Below are 11,386 nucleotides of genomic sequence, written 5' to 3' on the forward strand. Positions count from 1 at the left end.
ATTCCCAGTAAACAATTGTGTGTGTTTACTAGGGCTCGATATGAGATCATTATCCTCAGGGTGTATCCCGTAGTTTGTTCAACTACGCGTACACTCTCCATCGTTAGTACCGATGGCGCCATCCTTTGCCAATTACTTGATAATTGGCATCAGGGCGAGAGGAGGTCCTCCTAGGGGAATAAGGGGAGGGGAGGAAGAGAAAATAGGTTTAGCCTTGAGTGCAACTCAGGGTAGTGTGGCAGCCACTGAGGCTGTCTCACTGTAAAAGGGTCTCTTTTCGGTGGGACAGTGCTGTACAAGCGAAAGCAGCAGTGCCATCCGAATATAATAATAATGGTATTTAAGGTAAACCTGTCTTTCTTTTCTTCTCTTCTTCAGCTTAGGAACTTATCCTGGCGGAAGATCTTGGAAAATCTTCACATAAAAAGTTGTATCCTTAATTTAATAAGGTACTACGGATTATGTTTGACGGTCTAACCAAAGAGATGTGTATTGCTTCACACCTTATTGGTAAACGGATAGTTATGTTTGGGAAACGTTCAGGTTGGTTGTTTGTTGCACTTTATTTAAAGCAATGTTCAACCTCCTTGAAGGTTTATCGGTCATCTGATAAACCGAAAGCTCCCTCTTCTTTATCCGTACCTGTTTCTTTAACGGGATCGGGGCTTCCAAGGATCATTCCCTCTTTTCATAGGAGAGAGATCCGAAGAGGTTCTCCAAAAGGTGATCAATTAATACAAATTTCTCTATCAGTGTTTACCTTCTCAAAATGAATTTTATTGAGTAAGAGGCTGGTCGACATTTTTGTCTATTTTATCACCTGTTGTGGATAAGGCCACATATTAAAGTCTTAATCCTCGGACTTGGGCTTGTAATATAAAACCTTATATTAAAGTCTTAATCCTTCGTTATATCCCCTCGATTAGAACCCCTTGAACAAGGGATTCGGTTCAAACCGACCTGGAAAGCCCTTCCCACCACCGAGGTGGTAAGTCAGTATCTTCATGAAGTTAAAGGTCAAAAGTTTAGTGTGGCAAGGAAGGTGAAATCCTCCCTTGTTTCGCTGCCTTTTGAACTTTCTTCATGGATTTCTTGACTTTCATTCTTCTTTGGTTGGGGTGGACAATGGACTCCTGGGGTCGCCCCATCGAACTCGATTTGCATTTGATTCTGTGAATAATTGTGATTATTCCGGAATTGATGCTGATTGGTTCGAGTCAACTCTTTTCCCTCGAAACAAAGAGTGGAAAGACTTGTTATATATAACCTTGTCCAGGCAGACTTGGTTGCTCTATTGAAGGAGCAGGCAAGAGGAGAATATTCGCCATTGGAAATTAAATCAATCAAAGGTTGTTATACCCTTTTCTTATTAATCATGTATGATAACCTCATCTTCTTCAATGCATGATTAATCTACATTAATCATGCATGATGAATCAAACTTCATTCATCAAGTTGGTTTAATTTGAGTCTAACTCAAGTCTTGACCATCTAATGAGTTTAATTGTTCCTTTAATCAAACTAAAATGAACCCATCTCTAAACTAGAATGTTATTTGTGTGTGACCCAATAGATTCTCGTAACATTGGCAATGCCTCTAAAACCCATTTTAAAAATATAAGCAATGAGTGACATCTAGCAATGCATCACTGCTACCCAAGTGACAAGAATGTCGAGATCTGACATAACATTTGTGACTATGATAATGTATGACTATGTCCTTTTATCATCGATATCTAGATTGATCAATGAGACATAGACTGTATCATCTACTTATCAATCTTTGTGTTTCTTGATTCCTAAGTAGATTCACTCAAGCAAATGAATTTAATATCTCATATTGACTCATTTGAACATGGTCATGCATTTTGTGGTTCTACTCTATCAAGAGGCCTTAAAATATCACTCCAGTCATATTGGAGGGATAAATCTCATCTATATTACTCACATTCCTTCGCATAATTTGTTACATACCCAATGATCGCCTTTATAGTCTACCTTATTACGCGTGACGTTTGATGACACTAAAGTATATAACTTTTTATGTCGGGAACCGTAGTGACTTCAGGTCTAAGAATTATTCATACGAATAGTCACATGAGAAAGTTTATGACACTCATATAACGATCCATAAAACTTTCTCATGACGGGCCAATTCAGTATACATTTTCTAATGTATATTCCTGTGCGAACTCGATATCCCATATCCATGACTTGTGAAATTAAGTCATCCAGTTGACCTACATGCTAGTCTCAATGCATTAATATCGCCCCTAAATATTAATACTTGATTAGGAATGATTAAGAGTAGTGTTGTAATATCCTAGAAATTGTAGGGTTTGAACTAACCAATTAAAGACTAAGTCTTAATTAATTCGAGCTAAGTGGGTTGAAACCTAAATTAGCCAAGCCCATTTAGGTTAACTAGGTCGGATCTAGAATTAGGTTAAGACTATGATAAAATAAAGGGAATGAGAAGATTCGTCTCGCTAAGATGAATCAAAAAACCTGGGTTAGGTCAAATCGAAGATCGTTTGGTTAGTGAACCAAACGAACTAAGATTGAACCAAACTGAACCAACTTGATTTGATTCATACTGGAAGAGGTTTTGATAGAATAAAATGGTTAAAAAGATTCATCTCGCGAAGACGAATCCAATAAAATTAGTTTGAGTCAAATCAGAGGTCGTTTGGTAGTAAACCATGTGAATCAAGATTGAACCCGGTTTGCTACAGTAACCGGTTCAGTTGTATAATAAATCCTAGATTTTTAGTTGGTTTAGCCCAGTTATTGAGCTGACTAAATCACGATTACTATGATTTCTCGTTATAATAGGAATCGCGAATAGGTGCCCGACGTCGCACCCTTCCCCCGTTTCTCATCTTCTCGTCTACTGCCTCCTCAAACCTCTGTTGCCGCACCTCCTGCATCCGACCACCGCCGCCACCTCCCTCGCCCAGCCGACGTCGTCGCTCAGCCACCGATCGAAGTTGCAGCCGCGTGGAGGAGCTGCCCTGTGTCGCGATCCCCTACTGTTCTGCTGCCGCTTCTCACTCGACACCGACGCCCGACGCTCGATGCCGCCGCTTCGTCGCCTGACGCCTTGCCGCCACTCAACGCCAGATGCCATCGCCTTCCTCCTCCTCGCCGCTGCACAGGCCGCCGTCGCCGCCCCTTTGCCACCCGTAGAAGATGCCCACCGCCGCTGAGGCCTCCGCCATAGCCCAAAAGCCCTTCTCCTCTCCTCTGCTCTTGCGATCTCTCACGCTAATGGAGGCGGTGACTGCAGTCGAGGCGTCCAGATTGCTTTGTTTTTCCATGATTCCGACCCTTTCCTCCTCCTTCTAGCTCTAAAAGGTATGCTTCTGTTCATTTTAGGGTTATGAATTTATCAAATGAGAAGAGAGGTTAAGGTTGCCTAGTTCTTCATTTTACCTTGATTGATGGCTGTTGGATCTCGGTAGGGAGGAGTTGATGTGGATTTGGTTCATGTGAGGTTGAGCACATGTGTGTTACTGTTGGATGGGAGTTGAATGTTGTTGATTGTTGATTACTGTTATATGAGGCTGTTATAGGGTTTAGTTTGATTAGGGTTGCTTAACATTGGGTTTGATCTAGATTAGGAATTTATTTGTTGGAATGGTTGTGGTTAAATGTGGGTTGGGAGTTTGATAATCCTGTTGGTGCAGTTTGCACTAACGATCAAACTCAGATTTTGATGTATGACAAAGTGGTTAAAGTTAGGTTGTTATTTTTAATCTCTTTACTAAGTGTGCAGGGTCGAAAGACTTAGAACCAGACACCAGGCTGAAGTCCAGGGTGGTTGAGCCCTGGCAGGAAGTCCAGTTGGGTCCGCGGAGCCTGACAACTGGCCGAAGACCAAGTTGGTTGAGACTTGACAGAAAGACCAGGGTGGTTGAGCCTCGGCAAGAAGTCCTGGTGGGTTAATAAGTTAAGTAGAGCTGCATGAGGTAAGTGAGGTAAGTCACTGGAGGAGCGAACCAGTGAGGACGAGTCCAATTTTGGACTTTAGGCGCAGTCCAGTCTAGACCCATTTGGGTGATCTAAACTGAGACATGGTTAGATCCCGGTCTGGGAGACAGGATCTAATTAACTTTGAACTTTATCTTAGTCTAAATAAATTGTGCTAAATCTGAAAATTGAGTTATATCAATCAAATCATAAATTATCATAAAGATTTTATTCCTTCAAATAAAATATATATATATATATATATATATATATAAATATATATATATATATATATATATATATATATATATATATAATATATATATATATATATATATATATATATATAATAATTATTTGTTTCTTGCTACTGCCACGTTAAGGATAAAAGGTTCTTTTACATTTTTTTTCTATTGCCATGTTAAGATAAAAGTTTATTTTTTTTTCATCTAAGTGTTTTGTCACGTTAATGCTGCATTGCATGCCACATTAAAGGATAAAAGTTCATGTTCAAGCTTCGGTGCAGATAAGAGTTAAAGCATTAAAATTGGATCTTGATCGAAGCCTCGTATTCCTATATAAAGGAATTAACCGAAGCCCTCAAGACAGTAGTTCTCTCTGGAATTAAATAGAAAGTGCTTCAACATAATTCGTGCCGTCAAAGCTCTTGCGCTTCCACTTTCTCGTCTCCCTGCTGCAGTCGATACTCTGATTCAACTTCGTCCGGCCGCTGTCCGAAGACTGACCCCAACACCCGAGGTGCTTCAGATATTCTGTCTGTGTTGGGTAACGAACTTTTTTGTTAACTTCTTTGTACTTAATTATTAGGGAGTGTGGGGGTGTCACACTTCTTACCTTGTATCGGATCACTCAACCGGGGGTTTCACCGGTTGAGGATTTTAGTGGATTGCCCAACGTAAAGGTTCAAGGAATCTGGGCCTTCGAGTAGGAGTCGCCGAAGACTCCGAACGAAGTAAAATCGCTGTGTTCTCCTGTATTCATTTCTCGCTTCGTATTTCTTATTTTCCGCTGCACGATTTTTTCAAAGCACAAGTTTCTAACTCTGACTTTTGAACAAACGAATTTTTAAAAAGCACGTGATTCACCCCCCCTCTCACGTGCACTCGATCCTACAAATCCATTATTTTCTTGGATTGATCAATTGATGTGGGATGGATGTCGATAATGGATTTGGTTAATTTGGTATGATTCTATTAGTTTAATTATTGTAATTAGGGATGTTGTCTATCTTTTTGCAGGACCTTGATTGACTTGTAGTTCTGTATTGCTGGGGTTCTTTGTTGACCACCGTCGGATTCAGATGGGTAATCTCTGTATTTGGTCGATACAGATCTGTTCTATTTTCAGTGCATGTTTTCCTTTTCTATTATTGTTGATTAGTCTCTTGATCACTTTCCTATACCTGTTGGTGGGTACTCCTGTGCTTGGTCGATACAGATCTGTTCTATTTTCAGTGCATGTTTTCCTTTTCTATTATTGTTGATTAGTCTCTTGATCACTTTCCTATACCTGTTGGTGGGTACTCCTGTGCTTGGTTAACACGGGTCTTTTCTTCATAATTATTCTGTTGCTATTCTTACTACATTTAGTGCTTGATTCATGCTTGACACTTACCGTTAAACTTGATATAATCGATTCATCCTTAATATAGTCTTTCTTATTCATGCACACTTATTATTATTAGTTGTCGATACTTAGACTTGAAACTTAAATCTGATACTTCGACCTTAGTTAGTTGGATGTCTGATACTTGATACCTAGTTTTTGATACTTACAGTTGATATCTTGATCTCATTGTTGATCTATGATACCTTGTAGTGGGTACCCTATACTTGGTCACTACAGGATTTCTCTCAGTGCATGATTTACTTTCGTTGTTGTCTACTCTATTGATACTGTTGCCACTTGTACTACTTATCTAGTTGATACTTATTGATATTCGTTGTTTGATACCTTCCGATTGACCTTTGTAGGATCTGATATTATCCTGTTGCTATTGTTGCTTGATTATTAGTTGTTAATACTTAGACTTGAAACTTAATGTAATGCCAATGTCCTATTTGGCCCCTCAATTCACTGCCCCGAGGGGGGGTGACTGGGGAGTGTAGAGTGCGGACAGGGACTTGCATTCAATTATGTCTTGTCTGATCCCTCAGTTCACTGTGCTCTGAGAGAGTGACTGGGGAATGTAGAGTGCGGACAGTGACTTGCATTTGATTATGTCCTGTTTGCGCCCCATTTCACTGCCCCGAGGGGGGTGACTGGGGATGTAGAGTGCAGACAGTGACTTGCGTGTTGATTATGTCCTGTTGTGCGTCCCATTTCTTTGCCCTGGGGGAGTGACTAGGGATGTAGAGTGCATGCAGACAGTGACTTGTTTTTGATTGCGTTGTTTGATGCATTTTTACATGCATTCGTTGGGAGGATTATTATATAGTTTAATTTACTCATATGTTTACGTGTGCTGCACATATTTGCTATGATTGTTGCATTTGGATGACATTACATACATGATCATATGTGCCTGTTACCTATACCTGTTGCACTGTATTCCTCTTTCTTATTTATCAGTTGATATACCATGTTCGATTACCATGACTTTCGCTATCTGTTGACACTTATTACCTGTTGACTAGTGTTTATATCTTCCATACATATTTATTTGACTTTCACACTTTTGTTATTCCTGTTGATACCTTTACATGCATTTCTATTTCTGTGTATCCACTGAGCATCTAATGTTCACTACCTAGACCCTGGAGTTGTTTTGTTTTCTCCCCAGGAAGCAGATAGTGTTGGGATGTATACAAGAATCCTACCTATCTATGTAAATAAACATTCTGAAATGAGAATTATTCTTTGGTCAATGTTTGCATTTAGTGTTTATGCAAGTGTCCACCTAATCTATATTGTAGATAAACATGGTGTGCGGAGTCACACACAGAAGACCATGTTATCAGTTCCTTATAGATTATAAACAGTGTTCACAACCAAGATGGATTGGACAAACCATTGGACTGATTGTAGTGTAATTTGGTCTTAGTCTGTCTCGACTATGAAATTACACTAGTACACTTAGTGTGTATTGAGTAGGACCACCTGAGGATTGTTCGATTTATACTGACTATATAATCGAACTAAACCTTTGTTACTATCGATGCACATGCTCTTAATCCCGATATAATAACAAACACATGTACTTAGTATATACTTCTTTGATTCATCAACGAGTGAGATTTAGAGCGATAGATCAAAAGACCCGATGAGTTGGGAAGTAGTATTATGTACATGGTGTGTTGTTGATTATAAAAGGAAACTGTGTCTTATGATCTAGGCTGATGATGTCCCCTTGAGGAGCTCATAAAGGATTATCATGTAAGCCCTACAGGCGGACTTAGCTCCACATGATAACAAAGGTTGAGTGGTACTACTCTTGGATTAGAAGTTAATTAAATTCGAGTTGTCAGTAACTCATTTAATTGACGGACATACGATATCTTAAACACAGGGAGATTAATGTACTTATAGTAAGAAGGAGCCCATATTATAATATGGGATTGGTGCGGTAGTGCAATAATAGCTCTCTAGTGGAATGAGTTATTATTGATGGACTTAAGCTGTGTGTACAAAAGAAATATGGGAAGCTTAAGCCCATCGGAGGCCAAAACCAATTCCTCCTCGAGGTCCCTACTGTAGCCTCTGGAAATCCTCGAATCCACCTAAGGAAGAATTCATGGAGACTTTCGGAAGAATTCTTGAAGACCTCTCGGAGACCTTCGGAAGAATTCTTGAAGACCCCAGAAGACCTTAGAAGACCTCCGGATGAATTCTGAAAGAATTCTGAAAAGAATTCAGTGAGAAATTTCGGATAGGAAATTCTATTTATAAAAGAAAATTTCTAAAATTTTATTTAGAATTTTTTCGGAAAAAATTTGGATAAGAAAGAAATTTTTTATAAGAATTTCCGCTAAGAAATTTCGTCTCTTCTCGTACAAAATTTTATTATAAAATTTTATGAATTAATTTTGTTAAATTAACAAAATATTAATTATGGAATCTCGCTAAATAATTAGCGAGATATAATTAAAAAGATTTTGTTAAAGATAAGAATAAAATTAATAGAATGGAAATTTATTAAAAAGATAACTAATCTTATCCATTAGATTTTATTAGATTTATTTCTAAATAAATCTAGATAAGATAAGATTGTTAGAATCTTTCTAATAAAAATCTTATAAGAGATTTATTTCTAAAATTAATCTAGATAAGATAAGTTTATTAGATTGTTTCTAATAAATTTTTCTTAAAGATTCTATTAGAACTTTTCTAAACTGAATATAGATAAGAAAATTTATTAAAATCTTTCTCAAATTTCTATGATGGTTTGGCCATATAAAAGGAGGTTTAGAGGAGGCTTTAGACAATCAATCCTTTAGTTTTTCCTCCTTGAAGCCGGCGGCAACACCCCCTCCTCTCCCTTTCTCCCGCCGCCCCTTCTCCCTCTTCTTCTCTTTAGGGCCGGCGCCCCTTAGGGTTCCTTCTCCTCTTCTATTTCCATTAGGGTCGGCGCTCCTTGGTGGATTCATCCCCTTGTGGCCGGCGGCTAAGAACAAGAAGGAAGGAGAAGAAAGAAAGGAAGAAAAGAAGGTTGGTTGCTTGATTCCTTTCCATCGGAAGAGAAGAGCTTTGGTGAAGATATCTCGAAGGATCGTTGTCCACACAACGTTCGAGAAGAGGAGAGGACATACAGCAGAAGATCAAGGGGTTATCTTCTTCCTCTAGGCATCTCGAAGAAAAGGTATAATTTATTGCTTTCCGCTTTAAATAAATTATTTCCTTTTATCTTGGATCCTGTAAACCAAACACAAAAGCCCAATGATCTTAATGCGTTGATCAAACCTTGGTTTGATTAACTATGAGGGCAACTTAAATCCATTTCCGGAAAAATTTTTATTCTGCAAGAATTCACCGGAACGGATTTCCTAGTGTTTCCCAACAGATAGGTGGTTCGTACTTGGAACTTGGAGATCTGGCCGACTGTATCCATCTCACATCGGAGGGTATTTGCATGTGTTGGTTAGATTCATTGGGTTTTCGTTGCATTCGATATGGTTGTATTCGTGGATTATAGTGGTGTTGTTAGACTTGTTCTTGTGATTGTCTATCTTGTTCGGGTTTTCGATGTTTCGCTACGCATATGTTTTATATGTTGCAGAGTTGTTACATTATGCATCAGTTTAGTAGTTTGTGGCCATGTAGGCCTTAGTTCATATTTGTTTGTAGCTTGTGTATGTTTCGTTAGACGTGTAGTCCTGTTTTCGGCCGCATGTGGCTGTGTATTCTTGTATGTATCTAGGGGAATTGTCATAGTTACTGGGGAGATACTGTCGAAATTTTTTGGACGGCCTTCCCGGGGCGTGATAAGTGTTCTCTACATCATTTCACTATCGACTCAAACCATCGATATGGTGTAGATTAGAACTAGCTATCCAAGGATATTATACTTAGTTATTTGACACAAATATAAAGTAAGTATAATAACAAAAAATCTTATCTTTATTAATAATAGAATATGATACAAAAGTCGTTAGTCAATCATCACATAATTGATTCTAAAACTACTTACAAACATAAAGTGCCTAAATTTTAATGATGCGTAGGTACCGAGCCGATATAAGGAGACTCCTATCTTGGACAGAAGATAAAGTGCAAAGCAAAGTGCATGAAACACAGTGAATTCCATGTAACATCATCTCCTCAGATATAGTTTAGTTCACCACATACAACTAGTATTTGGTTGTAAACGTGGACGAGCCATTGTATCCTGGGAAACATATGTCTAATGAAACCTCTAAGCATCACCAGAGGAGACGAATATAATTTAAAGAAATTATATCTAACATAAGTCTCGGTAATGCTTAACACACCTATCCTCTCGACAACCTCGCCTCCTAGCCTGTTTGACAATCTTACCTTCCCATTTGTCACCTCCCTATCTAGCCTTCCGGTTCAGCAATTTGGTAGCTTTGCTCAACCTCCTGTTCGGAAGCTTCTTGCTAGCCTCCCAACTCGACAGTTTAGAAACGCTAGCTCTACTCAGCCTTCCTTGGCAGCTTGACCTACCCAGCTTAGCTCAACAACTTAGATATACCAAATAGCTGAGCCTTCCCTGGCACAACCTATTTTGCAATTCGGTCTATCCAACCTAGCTGGATACCAAGTCAAGCTCATTTCGACAGACCAAATAAGTATAAATTTTAAATTCAATAAATTTTCATTTATCTCTAGCAACAAAGATTGTCCAGCAAGGTTTTCCACACAAGATATTTATTGAGCATGTTTTAAGAATGAGTGTAATTGAACATCCTTAAAGTTGATATTGTATTTAGATTATATTGATAACATACTAAGCCCCACTTGTGTATGCCTCTAATAAAAAAAATGATAAATCCCAGTCAGTCTCATGGATTCAATCCCTGGGGGTGGCCGGTCCGGTCTCACGGAAGTTTCCCACCGACCACCAGGGTAAATCGGGAAGCATAAAATGTCCTAGGCAAGACTTGTGTATGCCTCTAATATTTATTGTTAACTTAGTTGTACACATTATTGCTTGATCATTATATTGACTAGATTAATCTTATGAACACAACATTAATTAAAGTGAGAACATCTTCATTATGGACCATTTTAAGTGAGAACATTTTTATTATGAACAAAGCATTAAGTTTCACTTAAAGTTGGTATAATGAATTACCAACACAAGGAAAATGTTAAGCATAATCTATGCCCATGATAGGTTCTACCTAAATCATATATGTGCCAAGTAGAATAACATAAGCAATGATGTAGCATACATGGCATAAAAAATAATGATTTAATATGATATATCATGTTTCATAATAATAATAACAATTATTGGTCTCAAACAGATTGCATATCTGAATATATCCTTGATTTTAAATAAAAAGTTTTGCTCTCCAATGTAAATAATAAAAAAATCATTTAAAACAATTTTAAAATTTATGTATAAAATCAATTTTAGAATTTATACTAAATTATAATAAAAGGTGATTATGTTTACCTCTTATAATCTATCCTTAGATTATGTAAAGGGAGGTAAATTATGGGTCAACTTAATTATAATCGATCGCTAAGTGATTAAGGGGCGGGAGGAATTTTTTTTTTCGAACGTATGCGTTATATTAATTAAAAATTGATCCCTTGTCAATTGTAGCAATAGAATTTATACCAAAAGAAGAGATATAGGGGGAGAAAAAGTATGAATCATCCATCATTCCTTTGTTGAGTTTTGAGCTTCCATTTTCATTTTCATTTCCAGAGGACTCAAATATACATGCATGCCAGGTCTCCCCTTCTTCTTCACTATTAATTT

Source organism: Curcuma longa, chromosome 20, assembly GCF_044706935.1.
Source record: "Curcuma longa cultivar G26 ecotype Majalengka, Jawa Barat chromosome 20, ITB_CL_G26_1.1, whole genome shotgun sequence".
Taxonomy (NCBI): Eukaryota; Viridiplantae; Streptophyta; class Magnoliopsida; order Zingiberales; family Zingiberaceae; genus Curcuma; species Curcuma longa.